This window comes from Mustela erminea, chromosome 12 (assembly GCF_009829155.1).
Source record: "Mustela erminea isolate mMusErm1 chromosome 12, mMusErm1.Pri, whole genome shotgun sequence".
NCBI lineage: Eukaryota > Metazoa > Chordata > Mammalia > Carnivora > Mustelidae > Mustela > Mustela erminea.
The window spans coordinates 22,973,030-22,988,079 of record NC_045625.1 but is presented as its reverse complement, the minus strand read 5'-3'; the positions used below and the strand labels follow the sequence as shown (position 1 = coordinate 22,988,079).

General features: G+C 44.9%; 1 protein-coding gene across 1 annotated transcript in view; it reads left to right on the top strand.

Annotated features, from left to right (window-relative positions):
- Window positions 1-3,308: 3,308 nt before the first annotated feature.
- The window catches only part of PALM2AKAP2 (PALM2 and AKAP2 fusion), a 481,551-nt gene continuing 469,809 nt past the window's right edge, over window positions 3,309-15,050 (top strand). The window contains exon 1 of the mRNA XM_032306714.1: window positions 3,309-3,376. The gene's annotated coding sequence lies outside the window, so the exon portion shown is untranslated. The remainder of the gene's footprint in view (window positions 3,377-15,050) is intronic.

Here is a 15,050-nt window from a genome sequence, read left to right as displayed (position 1 = left end):
GCCCAGGCGCCCCTCCGTTCTATGTTTTGCAAGAACAGGTGGCTTTGCCACTTGTCCCTGAGCCTCCTGAACCGCTAGAGGTCAGGTCCAATTATCATCTTTCTGTGAACCACGTGGCTTTGGTGTTTGCCCCTGGGTCGAGCTATGCTTCTCTCTCTCTTTCACTGCATCAGTGGATTTTCTTTCTTGCTTTCTAATTCATATATGTATTGAAAAAGTTCTTATTTTGAGAGACTTGTGTGTTTTATCTTGCATTTCTTCCTGTTGTAGCTGAGGTAGGGAGAAGGGGGAGACGCTTCCATGACAGGTCAGTGTGTCATGCTGACCCAGAGTGTGGGAGAGTCCTGACAACCATGGGAGAGACAGAGAATAGGAGATCTATGCAAAGGGAATGCTACAGTGTTTTGCTGGGAACCAAGAATGTGGTCTTCTGCCTGCCACTGGTAATGACTCAAATTGTTTTTAATTACCTTCGTTTATCAAACTATAGTTTACTTAATTACAATTCCATGCACCGAATAGAGTCATACAGAGCTCTAGTTATATTTGAGATAGGACTCCTGGTCTCAGTGTTTGCCATGTAGTAGACCCTCGATACGTACCTGTGAAATGAAAGCAGGCACGCACGAAGGTCAGAGTGTTAATGAAAAACAAAGGCTTTCTTGACAGAGGGGACGCCTGGAAAGTATGAAGAGCAAAACTAGAAAGAGGGAGCCTGAAGAGAAAACATTTCTCCAAGAAAACGACACATTGAAGGCAACTTTAACAACAACAACAACAACAACAAAAAAGGCATTAATGATCATATGGTAGAAATTGCTTTATTGTCTCTCCGGAGAGAAATCAACGAGAGTTTTAGATTGAGAAGAGAGGAATGGTGGGTTCCTCAGAGCACATCGTCTGCGGGGTGTAATGACAGCTTTGCCTCAGGGGAGGCTTTCACAGTGACAGGAAGAAGGTGGCTTCCCTAGGCAAGTCGCAGGCCCGCTGGGGACCAGACCCGAAGGACGGAACAGCAGGTTCTTCAGAATAGAAAGCTGACTCAGAAAAAATGTATGCTTAGGTGTTGTGGAGAAAGGAAAGGGGACCCAATAAAAGAGATCTTTGATTCAAGAAGGGAGGAAGCTTGATAATCACATTAAGTTGATGAGAACAAGTAGCAGGAAGACAGGTGGGACAACAGAAGTGGAATCAGTGGCAGTTATCAGGGCAGTGGGATCCGAGAGGGCACCCTGGACAATGGAGCACACCTGGGAGGAAGGTGGGGACAGGAAGCTTGGGAGGAAGGGATCCCAGTGGGCGTAATGGAGAGAGCGACCTGGTCACAGCTTGGCCCCAGGCTGTGGACAAAGAAGGGAGAATGATTCCAATCTTTTCTTCCAGTCTCTCCCTCTCAAGGCTATGGTCTTCAAACGGGAAAGGGTAGAATGGTGCGAAAGGGAACTGCAATCAGATGTGGTTACGGAAATAGTGGAAACTAGGTGCCCAGATGAAGCATATTCTGGAGATCAAAGGGCTAGAACCATAGAAAGTTGTTGTCAGCCATCTATGAGAAATTGTAGAAAATTGGAGCAGTCCAGGAGATCAGAGGGGAGTTGTCTTAGTCCGTTTGTAACTGTAACCACATACAGTAGACTGGGTGTCTTATAAACAGAGACCACTTATTTCTCACAGTTCTGAGGAAGGAATCCAAGATGAAGGGGCTGGCTGGTTTGATGTCTGATGAGGAACTGCTTCCTTCTTCACAGATGGCCTTCTCCCAGTGTCCTCTGGTGGCAGAAGGGGCTTGGGCACTCCCTGGGGTCTCCTTTGCAAGGGCACTATTCCCATTCATGAAGACTCCACCCTCATGACCCAAGCACCTCCCAAAGGCCTCGCCTTTAAGCATCCTCCCAATGGGGACTAGTTTTTAACATAGAATTTTGGGGGACACAAACATTCAGTTATAGTGTGAGTTAATATAATATTCAGCAAAGCCACCACTGGCCCATATGAAGCCTTTGTGTGATGCAGCAAAAGGCACCTCTTCCTCAATATACTTTCCTTCGAAAGTATATCTGTCAAAAAATTATTGTAATATAATTTTTAGAGAATAAGACACTTCGTGGCCTTCTGCCAGAACAATTTGGATAATATTCAAGACTCAAATCTACAATATCTACCAGGTATAGGGTCTCTCTGTCTAAGTAATATATCACCTGCACACCTTGCACAGTCCCTGATTTTCAGGACAAGAGGAAGGTGGATTACAGAAATTATAGAACAGGAACATGATATGATCCTGGGAAAAGTTGAAGAGCGTTCAACTATCCTGCTTGGGAACAGAAAGTTATACGATGGTCTATAGAACTCCCCGAGAATTCTGATTAATGGAGACAAGTTAACTTGGAGAGAGGTTTTTGGGGCAAATGACGTGCTCTGCCCTCAGTTCTGCCTTACTTAGCAATTCCTAGCTGACACGGGCCTCAAATTTTCAGATATGACATTAAAAGGAGTTAGGAATATCGAAATTGCTGGGTAATAGAATTGGGGTGCCCCAAATGTTGACAGATCAAAGTGATACACTAATTTGCTAGAATGATATTTAATTGGCAGAACTTGTAGATGTCAGCCCTGCAGTGTGAAAACAACACCATGCGTATAAGTACAGGGAAAAAGTGGGATTAGAGGGAAAGCGTGTGTGAGAAAGAATTTCTATTGCCACGCATCTCGGCATAAGTAACAGGTGAAAAGTGATCCCTATAAAAGTTTTTGGTGTCCGAAGCCACATCTGTAGAAGTAAAATTCTTAGAATGATAGAGATAAAGGTCCTTTCCTATTTTAAAATCTCACGCCATGATCGACATGTCATTTTGTGTTCAACACATTAAGGTACATATAACTAAACTGGAGTCCATTCAAATGCTTGTGTAGGAATGTGAGAAAACTTGACATTACAGGAGTATTCCCCCTATCTGTGGCTTGGCTTTCAGCAGTTTCAGCGACCCTGTCCACCACCGTGAGGAAGAAGCCAGAAGGCTCCTCCTTCTGGAGAATCATCAGCCAGTCAATAGCAGCCGCGTGTCCCATGACGTCACAACACCTGCATGGTCCACTGCCTTGTCTCACTCACCTTGAGGGCATCTTACGATCTCATATCATCTGAGGAGGGTGAGTAAAGTAAAATAGAATATTTTGAGAGAGAGAGAGCACACTCACGTAACTTTTATTACAGTATATTGTTACAATTGTTCTATTTTGTTTTTAGTTATTGTTGTTCATCTTCACTGTGCCTACTTTACATCATGGCATGGACCTAGAGGAAGAAACATGAGCATGTGGAGTGCCGTCTGCTGTTTCAGGCCTCCAACGGGGTCTTGGAACATATCCTTCACACGTAAGTGGAGACGACTGTATGTTGTTCGTGCTGTAGTCTGAGGAGCTGAAGGCATGAGCTTGTGTGATGGGAAAAATTATAAAAGGAAAAGATTATTTATAATTTCCACACTGAATGGTTGTGGTTGAACACTGTTCTGTTTGCTGAAGTCAAAGTCCTCCTTGGGAAAATAAACGCTAGCGTTCTGGGATTCCAGGAGAAAGATGAACACGGATTACAGGGCAGCCAGGGGGAAAGATGCTCGGGAGAGGGCTTGTGTTGGATGGGGATTCCTGGGGCGTGAGATCCTTCCTCTACCACATCAAAAAATCTGTTTTTGTTGCTCATTCTTGATTGTGGAAAATATTGGGGCCATAGGCTGAGATGAAATGTTGAGTCCTGCTTCAAGGTGGTCACCTTGGAAAAGAGAATTTTTTTTTTTGTAGGGAAAGTAATGGTTACAAAAGGCCATACATTAGAAAAATTGGTAGTAGTCACTCCCTTAAATCTTTTTTGATCGATAGCAATCCTATACCCCTCCCCCACCTCACCCCACACCTTAGCCATGCTATTCATCTGTGGAAGAAATATGGTCATTTTTCCTGCAGAAATTCCCATTTTCTGGATTTGGCTAGTTGCCTCTTGTGTGTTGATATCCTAATGAGTTGATATCCTAGCAACCTCCAAAAGTGACCCATGTGTGTTATTATTATTTTTATTTATTTTTTAGATTTTATTTATTTATTTAGAGAGCATGAGCGGGGGCGGGGGGCGGTGGACAGAGGGAAAGGGAGAGAGAATCTCAAGCAGACTCTGCGCTAAGTTTGGAGCCCGACATGGGGCTGGATCTCACCCTTCTGAGATCACAACCTGAGCTGAAACCGAGAGTTGGACACTTAACTGAGCTACCCAGGTGCCCCTGTTGTCATTATTTTCAAATGATCCCATAACCCGGGCAGCACCCTCAGATGGTTTACTTGTTCCTTTCATTCTTGGCAGATGTTCCCTGGAGAGGCTCAGTCTTTGCTCCCCACGTTTCCACTGTTTATTCCTTCCTAAAGCAGTTCCCGGTGGGATAGATAGTGGTAGGTGATGGCAGCTAGTGGGCCGGCTAAGTGGACTGGCGCCAGGCTCTGGTAGATCGAGCTCCAAATCCTGGCTTAGCAGGCGTGTGACCTTAGCCACATCACCAGACTTCTCTGAGCCTCAGTTTCTCCTCTGTAAACACATGAGAAAATAATAGTCACTCTGAGTCTTGGCGCGTTAAACGAGATAATGGGTGCAAGGCACTTATCCCAGGGCCTGGCAGGTAAGTTTGGGTTAGAAAAATGGCAACGGTTACAAGAAACCTCTCGAAACAGAGTTTCACCTCAATGATCCATCCAGACACATAGGAGTCCCCGCTGAGCTCCAGTCCCCCCTCCTTCCCTGCCAGCCCCACGGCGACCGGGCTCGCTCAGTCCCCCAGGAGAATTCCCTTGTAGCTTTCTTCATCAGCAGGTCTGGCCGCCGACGCCTTTAAACCTGCCTTGAAGAGAACGTCCCTCTCCCTCACTGTGCTCATCGATAGTATGTCTTAATACTGCAGTTATTTATCATCTACTTATCTTTCTTTCAGTATGCACGTTTTAGAGGAGTTTGTATCGGAAAACAGTTAGTATTTCTCGCAGTTGTGGCGCATTTGCCTTTCCTGATTCACTCTCCATCACTTATCCTGCTCAGATCGTGTGTGCTCTGGCAGAGGGCTTTTTTGCCCTCTGGCTTCTGGCTGGGTTTGGCCCATGGGAGGCACAGGCTGGAGACCTGATTTTATCCCTGCCACTCGCTCCCTGCCGGGTCACGGTGGCTTGGTTGTCTCCCCCTAATGCAGGCTACACACGTAACTCTCTCCACATGCTCTCTCCAGTTTCCGGTGGGCTCTCATTCTCCATCAGGCCCAGGGAGGGTACCAGCTTCCTTGGCCTTTCCAGCCACCAAGCAGTGCACAGTCTGCAGTTGCTTTTCTTAAATCCTCCCCTTAACTTTGTAAATAGTACCTCTTCTGCGGTAAATATTATCTTGGTTAAACTCTCCTTGAGTGTCCCAATGCAAGTGTACCACCTGTGTCCTGCTGAGAGGTAGGACAGCTGTTGGAGTGCCGAAAGATCAGCAACAGCCTAAAATAATCACCAAGTATAGAGGATTAGTTTATCCAATTACGGTGTAGCTATGATGGAAAATCATATGTAGCATCTGAATTCGAGTTTTTGAAAAAACACTTAATGGCAAATTCAAATGCTCCAGTATTATCTTCAGAACTACCCAATTTTATAAAAGAAAAAGCGTGTCTAAATTGTGTGAGCCTGTAGAAAAAGACTAAAAGTTAACATAAATTCTATATAGGATTGTGGTTGATTTTAGCTTAATTCATGATTTCATGTTCCCAAATTAAAAAGTAAAAAGGTGGAGTTTGTAAGAATAAAACCAGCACATCTCATTAACTTTTATATTATCGAAAGGACTTCTCTGCTTAATGTTAGGAATGACAATTATAGCAATACCAAAAGAGTTACTTTGGGCAGATGATCTTTTCTACTTGTATATTGTTTGATGTCTATAATTTGCTTGAAATAACTTCAGCAGGGATGTGTTTGGGGTGGTGGGAGAGAAAGAGAGAGAGAGAGAATGAATCCGAACTACTTTCTAAGGGCTGTCAGTGGCCCTCAACAATTCCCACTCCGGAGCTGGTCCGCTAGCATTTAATCTGAAAGTCCATACCCCAAAGGCAGCTACCATAGCATTTAAGCTACTCTATTTCAATAAGCACCAGAGGCTCTATTAGTTAAAGATTTATTTATTTATTTATTTGACAGACAGAGGTCTCAAGTAGGCAGAGAGGCAGGCAGAGAAGAGAGAGAGGGAGGCTGGCTCCCTGCTGAGCAGAGACACCCCCATCCCCATACGGAGCTCGATCCCAGGACCCTGGGATCATGACCTGAGCCGAAGGCAGAGGCTTTAACCCACTGGAGGCTCTATTAGTTAAAATAATGAAGGTCAGAAATGGGTTTTCCTAGATGAACTATACGTCTTGCTAATCTGCATAACAGATGTTAGAGATCAGCTTTTCTTATAAAATTAAATATTCTCGAGATATAGAAATTAGCTATAATATTTGAGAGACAATTGCCACCCTAGCAAGTCCGGGAGCCTGTCCTTTTGGGGATGGCCCTTGAGGTTTGGTCCCTAAGTAGTCCTGTGTTGAGCCAGAGTGGGATGATTCTGGTAGCTTTATATGGACAGTAGGGACAGCAGAATCCTGCCTCTGGAATATTGTGGTGTCTGCCTCTGGTTAATGTTCCTTGCAAGGTGGGGTCAGAGCACCTATAAACCAAAAGGGATCGTATGGTGTTTTAGTGCCTGCTACTAATAGAAGGTTGTTTAATCCATGTCTGTACATGTGGCAGAATTTAGTCTGAGACCTGCTTTCATAGAAACTTGGCAGCAAGGTTATGGGGAAATAGTTCATCCCTACACCCAGAACTTTTTGATGTGAACAAGACAATGAATTTGAGAGTCTTGGGTGACCAATGCAGCTTAAGTTCACTTATAACACAGAGCGTTTGGATTCTTAAGGCACAAATATTCTCTAACACAAATATTCTCTAATTCCAAAAGAGCTACTTGAGGACGGAATCGGGATGGAAAGCACTCTTTGACCAGGGGACAATAAGATGGCATAAGGGTATGTAGCAGAACGAGATGTTCACGAAAGGCCAAAAAGTTTGCCTTTTGTTGTCCATCGTACCCTGTGCCTTTGTAGCGTGCCCGGCACTCACCTGCTCCTAAGACTAGGGTGTTTCAGGGAGGGTGGAGATCAGAACCCCAGCTGGGCCAGAGCTTTCCAGAAGGTGGTCATGTCCGGAGGAGAACGGCGGATCCTCCTAGGTCAGAGGAGGAGTGTGGTTATGAAAATAATTTCAGGGATAAAAGGGAAATAGGGGCACCTCCCAAATATTGTTGGATATCTCCAAGAAACAGCACACAGATGTAAATCAGATGTTAAGGCCTCGATGCCTCCGGGGATTAAGAAATAAAGCATCAGTAATTGTGGGCATGTTAAATGTGTTTGCATGCTGAGTTCGCTTAGGATTTCTTTCTTTCTTTCTTTCTTTCTTTCTTTCTTTCTTTTTTTTTTAAAGATTTTATTTATTTATTTGACAGAGAGAGATCACAAGTAGGCAGAGGGGGAGGCAGAGAGAGACGCAAGCAGGCTCTCTGCTCAGCAGAGAGCCCGATGCGGGAGACTCAATCCCAGGACCTGAGCCGAAGGCGGTGGCTTAACCTACTGAGCCACCCAGGCGCCCTTGCTTAGGATTTCTGAGTCATTTACAGTGTCTACCCCGTAATGGGCATCAATTATGAAGTCACATATAAACAACATTTTTTATTTACTAAAATTCTGCCTTTGTCCTAGAACTATTGAGGCAGCTGAATAGTATCGCCTGTATAACAAAAGGAGGTTAATTCATGCAGTATTTGCGGATACATTTTATGGGCTAGCTTCATCTGATAAAGCTTTCAGAAGCAGTTTTGTTCTCAAAGGCATCAGGTGACCTGCTTATTGAAGAAATAGGGCCTTAGCTTTTCTCTAAACCTTTCTGTTGCCTTATCTTTCTCTGTCCTGGATGAAACTTTGGGCAGTTTCCCCAGCTTTTCCATAATCCTCAGGTGTTAACACATTGTCTAATTTTCCAGCCACGCCATTAGTTAACTCCAGTCCTGTTGAATAGCAAACTTCAGTCTTTCATCCAGTTTAAAGCCTCTCCCCGACAGTGTGGACCGCTGTCAGGCAGGAGACTAGCAGTGGGGGTATGGGGGTGTGGTTGGAATCTTTACTATTCCTCACCCTTGTGTTCTGTTGCTCTGGCTTCTCCATGGTTAGGGCCAGAAAGGGAGGGAGGGAAGAGGCAGAAATTGCCTGCCTTGAGTGCTCAAGCCCGTCATCCACATCGGTGCCCTCTGGGTGGGGCCAGCGGACAGATGACGGTTCTCTACGGGCTCCTTCCTGGAGGGAACCCTTCTGCTTCTTGACATGGCACTTTCCTTGATAGTCCCTGACTCTTAGTGGATCCCTCCACACCCTTTCTGGGGTTGGCCGGGGTGGGGTGGGGGGCTGTCCCTCCTGATGACCTGTCCTTTGTTCCTCCAGACGACTGAGCCTTCTTTCCTTCTGAGGGATCCAGATCTAGCATGTGGGAAGCACATGTTAGAAACAGGCATCTTTGGGCCCTCCACAGGCTTCAAGTGGAGGCCAATTTCAGTGAAGCCCTCTTTATCACCAGCGGTCCCTCTGGCCAGCTGGCTTTTCATACGTTGACGGCGTCAGGTGTGGGACCGCTCCAGACTCCAGGACTCCAGGCTCTCTCTCCAGTCTCTGTCACCAGGGTATACCTACCAAGCTTTCTGAGACCTGAAAGTCGCCTCAGGTCAGGAACCTTATGTGACTTAAGATGAAAACAGCTTCACACTTCCTATTTCCCAGGGGGAAGGGAGGAGAAATGCCACAGGGCACCAAGTCTGTTTCTAAAAAAAATGGCCCGATGTCTGTGACAGGTCCTCAAGCCTGTCCCAATGTGAAGAGTGAAGGACCGAACACCCTCCAGCCCATTTTCTAGCCCATCCTATGAGAGTGACGTGTCCAGTTGTCCTCAGCTGCAACCTGAATCTTGTCCTACTGTCCTCAGCAGAAACTTCAATGAGAGGAGAAGTCCTACTGAACACCCTGTAACTCGCACTGCACACACCCAGAGGTGGTGCTGTGCAAAACACAACATTCCCAAGGAGCCACGGTCCTCAAGATTCTCCTGCAGTAGAAGTGGGCGGGTAACGCCTGCTCTCGGAATCTGTTGGGCCAATGTGGTCGCATTCCCTGTGTTTCACTCTGAAGAATTTAGGAACTTAAACACATCAAATACTCAGGTTACTTATCTTTCAGAAAGTCTCTAGAGATCTCCATTTTGCACTGACGGCCACATGGTTCTGTCACGACCCTGGGCACAGCTGGAGCTACCCCAGCCATCAAATACCCCCAGCCATCCCAGACTCTGTCTCTCTCTCCTTTCTGAGACCCATATCAGGCAGAACAGGCAGTTCACTGAATAGTCTTTCTAGGACTGTGATCTAATTCCATGGCTCTCACCGAAGGTCAGTATAACAAACAACCATATACAATTTCCTGTTAGCCATACTAGAAATATCAGGGGAAAAAGCAAGTCTAATGGAGAAATAACCAACTCCCTTTAATCTTTCTGTAAAGCATCAAAGCTGTGAGATAAATCTGGAAATTCCGGAAGAAAGAAACGCACAGTCCAGAACATCCACATAGCTTCCTAACTCCTGTGACAACAGAGAACATGTCACTTAGAGACATGGCAGAGGATGCCTCTGCTTCATTTGAGGACAAATCCTATTTCAAATAAATAGCAGAACAGACTTTCTAGAAGTTGTAATAATTGTATCTGGGCCAGAATGGAAGAAGAAACAATTGAGAATAGTGAGTTTAAATGCCAAGAACAAGAGGAATGACATTAGCAGCTGTAAAAAGTAGCCTCTGACCAAATCTCCCTGTGCCTTCCCCCTCCAGCCACCCTCAAGATCTTCACATTCTAGAGCAAGGTTTGTCACCTTTTATTTATTATGGTCCAATAAGGAGCTTTTTCAGACATTTTTTCCCTACTCTCCACCTCTCATGAACATTTAATATCACATAGGTGTTTATGTACTTACTGTAGTTTTATCTGTGTTTTATACATGAAAAGCGTAAGATATTTTCTTTTTTTGGGGTGCTTTTTAAATTAATTTTTTATTTTTTTATAAACATATATTTTTATCCCCAGGGGTACAGGTCTGTGAATCACCAGGTTTACACACTTCACAGCAAGAGTAAGATATTTTCAACCCCTATAATAATTTCCTAGGATTGCCATAACAAACTGTCATAAACTTGGTGGCTTAAAACACCACCAATTGATTCTCGTACGAATCTGGAGACTCCAAGTCCAAAATCAAAGTGTTGGCAGGGTGGTGCTCCTCCGGAAGGTTCTAGTGCTTCTGGAACCATTCTCTATGGTTTCTGGTTCCGTTGGACCCAATCATTCCTTGGCCTGTGGCTGCCTAACTGCAGTGACTGTCCTCACACTTGGCCTTCTCCTCTCTGTGTTTCTGTCCGTCTTTTTCTCCCTTGTACCAGGACACTCATTGGAGAGTGGCCCCATCCAGCATGATCTCATGCCTTCCCTGAATTGTATCTGCAAAGACCCTCTTTCCAGGCAAGGACGTTTCCCGAGGTTCCAGGTGGACATGAATTTTGGGGACACTGTTTGACCCAGCACAGATCTGCCCCTCTAGGGATGATATCATCTTCATCAAGAATACATAGACTAGAGAATAAAAGATCCTCAAAGCACTCCAGAACCTAAATGCAGTTTACCTGGAGAAGCGAATGTCAACTCTCTGAAAAGCTGCTTTTACAAATCCTCTGTTGGAGACTTTCTTGTGGCTTCCTGCAGGGGGCCTTCATGCTCCCTAAAGGGGCGTCACAGCCCTGCCAGTCCATCTGCCTTCCCGCACCCCTCACCCAGCTGTCAAAAGCATTCTTTAGCATCTCTCATCCTTCACCCAAGCCTAGATAAAGTGGAGAGAAAAAGAGGCATTAAGGAGGGCACGTATTGCATGGAGCACTGGGTGTGGTGCCAAAAACAATGAATACTGTTACACTGTATAGAAATTAAAAAAAAAAAAAGATAGTATCTACTTCTAGAGTTAACTTTGCCAATAATGGAAGTCACGCAAGAAGGGGCGTTAGCTCAGTGTCTGCAGTAGAACACGTGCTCAGTAAATTATTAGTCCTTGTTTTTACTGTTACTCTCTTCCCCTCACTGTGACTTCTTTGAGAGATGATGCTCCCTGTTCCTCCCCTGCCAGTTTCAAGATCCCATTCCTCCCTCTAGCCAGGCGTCTTGGGGCTTCTCTTTTGCTCTCTCGCTCGTGATCCCCATTTAGTGACAGCTGACCTGATCTTTACAAGCTTCAGGTTTATCTCCAGTCAGGAAATCATGGAAATGCTTGTCCTTGGCCCACAGCACTTGCCCTGATACAAGCAGGGAGCCTGGGCGAGAGAGGGCCAGCCCATCCGGGTGGGATGCCGGATGCATCGTGAAAAACCTGGGTGCACGGTCCTGTTGGGTTCCCTTCAGAGGCCTTCTGTGTGACTGCTCTTCTGAAAAGGTAAGAAACCCGTAATCGCCTCTTCCGAGAAAACATTTTACCATGACATATGCTTATAAATAATCTGCTTCCAGCACACTTCTCTTGGCATAGTCCTGATATTAGGCTGTGTATCTTTGTCTCTATACTGTGGCTAAAACTCCGCGGCAGAATTAGAGTTGGACTAGGTGTCCTTAACCCCATCAGCCCCCCAGGGACTTCTCAGGCAGTCCCTCTTGTACAACCGGGAACTCTATGGCGTGGGTTTGATTTTATCTTTGATGAGTAAGTCTAGATCTGTCTTCACTATTTCATCCTCTCCCCTTGAGTTGCGCCAAGAGTTCTTGGTCACACAGTATTGTGTTTGGGATCATTTACTGTGATATGTTTTTCATGCCCTTTGGCAGAGTTAAGCATTGGTGGGGACTTGAATGCCGTTTGGGGACCACTGCTTAAAGGACGCGCTAATGATCATTTCCTCCAGATAATCCGCCACATACCCTCGAGTCACACTGGCTCAAAGAGACCCGGGAAGGTGGATGGCACTCTCCTGGTGGCATGCAGTTTGGATTAGTGAATTGCTTCTGGATTTTCTGTCTTCAGCCTATATTAGCATCCCCTGGACTGAGCCCTAGCAAGCTTCTTATTCTGTGGGAAAGCGATGCTGAGGATATCCTTCTTTCCTTCCACAGTGTCCTCTGGGGAAGAGTCTCATCTTCCCTACTGAAAAAAAAATCTATTCTTCCCTTGAATGCTGGGTCCGTTTTTTGCCTCATGGATGTTGGAATCCTGTCTGTGATGATGTTTCTTGTGTGGATGGCAAAGCATAGAGCAGTTGGTAGTTCCCTCGGGAGCCAGGCTGAGGGCCTCTCCTCCCCCGCGCTCGTTCTTGTCTCTCTCCTTGTATTATTCTTACTTCTACACCACTCAGAATTTGTGCCCTTGTGGTGTGTTTTAGTCACCCTTGCAAACTCCCTTCTATCATTTCTTGTAAGAAAGGGGGGAACACCTTTTTAAGCAAATGTTTACCTGGAGAGGAATTAGACAAATTTTGTCTAATTTTGTCAGGAACTGAGCTGGGAGACTTAGAGAGATAGAGGAGGAAGCTTTAAGCTATTTAAGAAAGAACTTTACAGTGCTCAGAACTGCCCAAAGACAGGCAATTACCCCTTGCCCCAGAACTTCACAATTTACAAAGCACCTGCGCGCACACATGACTTTGTTTTACCTTCACAGCAATGCTCATTGTAGGTGTTACTTACTATCCTTGTTGATCAAGAGTCTGAGCTTAAGCAAGAATCTTAGCTAAGACAACTCAGCTGCTAAATGGGGGAGGCAGGGGTTGCCTTCTGGGTGGTTTGCCCTTTCTGGGACCTGATACTCCCCACCACCTGTCCCTCCTTTACTCCCCGTGGGCTGGGCACATCCTGTCAGTCTGAATGTGCTCCATTTTACTCCGACCTCGTTTTTACCCAAAATGTGAATAACATTTCATGTAATGCGCTTTCTATTTTTATTTTCTGTGATTTAAAAGACAATAGAAATACACCAGACATGTTTCTGCTTTCACGCTTCAAAAGTTTGGCTTCAGGAGACGGAATCTTCCATAGAGGGGCCATATGAATGCTGGTTGGGGAACAGGTGGGTCAGCGTGCCCATCACTCAAGGCTCCCATCAGATTCAGCACAGTTTCCGGGTCACCACACACCACCACCTCCACCTGGGAGGCGAGCTCTAATTTGCTGTTTATATATGCGTATATCATGCATTATTGTGGGGAGAACAGAACAGTATGTTCTAGAACAATGCTAGTGCTTGTCACAGCATGCCCCACCAACAACTATTAAGGCACTTCCTTCTCCAAAACCAATATAAACTTGGAGAGCATTGTTGTGTGTGTGTGTGTATGTGTGTGTCAGGAAGACTCCTCACCACAGCCCTATTTAGCATGAATAAGTAATATTTTCTAAGATATTATTTATTTGTTAATTTGTTATCCTTCCTTAAACTCATTTTTATCTTGTTGAAATCCCTCAAACCCCATGGCTTATGGATGGTACTCTTCCTCTGCTCCTAGAGAGATGCTGTTTCCCCCTGTTTTTATGGTTCTCTGGTCATTTCAATGGGGGCTCTTCAGTGTAAGCCCCTGGGTATTGTGGATCAAGCAGGGTAAATCAGGTTATGCTGTGATAACAATATACCTCAATAAAACAAAGGCTTATTCCTGGCCTGGGTTCACTGTAGGTCACCTGGGGGCTCTGCTTCTCATTGTCTTTACTCTGGGACCCAGGCTGACGGAGCAGCCCCACCTATGTGGTGCTGGTCGGCGTGGCAGAGGGAAGAAGTGTTACACCTTCTGCACTAGACCCGAAGATTTCAACCTTTCAAAATGAGTCACTTGGTCACACACACCTCACTTCAAGGGGCACTGAAGTGCAACCCCACCATGGACCTGTATAGGGAACCTGAAAGAGTTGGAACAGTGAGTTGGATCCCTGCGCTATATTCGAATCTTATCTGGAAACCTCACCATTTATATTTTAAATGTAAATGTAAAGTTTTATTAGCGTTTTGGAATCGTGAGGCTAAATCTGACACTTACAGCTTTGTACTTTTGGATAGGCCACTTACCCTTCTTCTAAGTCCAGATTCCTTTATCTTAATATGGTAGTTATAGCCTCTGGTCTGGCTACCTTTGTAAGATCATTGGTGAGTTTATCAGTGAGATACTATATATGAAAATATTCTGAAATATGAAAAATCTTTATAGATAAAAATTTTTCCTATTATTACCATATGCCTCTTTTGGGTAGAATGATAATTGCAACTCATACCCATTAGATTAAGAAGAAATACACCTATTTTGAAGACTGGTACCCTTTCTGCAAGTGATTCTAAATGTCAAGAACCATTCAAAATCAATGCACAACAACAGTAACAAAAAGTTATTGCAGAACACACGGGAGAAGAGGCCATGGCAAAAATAGTTACTTTCACAGGGGTCTGACCTCATGGGTCATTTTGACTTTAGACACTTGTAGGAATATTTTTATTCAGATGAAGAAGTTTTCTGCCCTTTGCTGGCTTTCTGTAAGTTGACAGGTAGAAGAGTGATCATTAGAGAAGAAGACACAAAATCCTAACACTGTAGATTGTGAATGGATCAGATTTCATGGGCAGTCTGAGGAATTCATTCTATGGCATTCCCATTTTTCATGGCAGTTCATGATGACCTTCTTTGGGGCCCCCTAGAGGGCAGCATTTAGCATATGTGCTCTTCTTAGGTTAACAGGACCTCGGTTAACAAGACTTAGGTTAACAAGTTTCCATTTACCCCAAATTTCACAGGATACCATGGAAGGTAAGCTCTTTAGGCCTCCAAGAGCCTACACTGGGCACACAACTCCAAGTGGGTAGCTTACCAAAGCTGGTTCTTTGTTCTTGGCTTTTT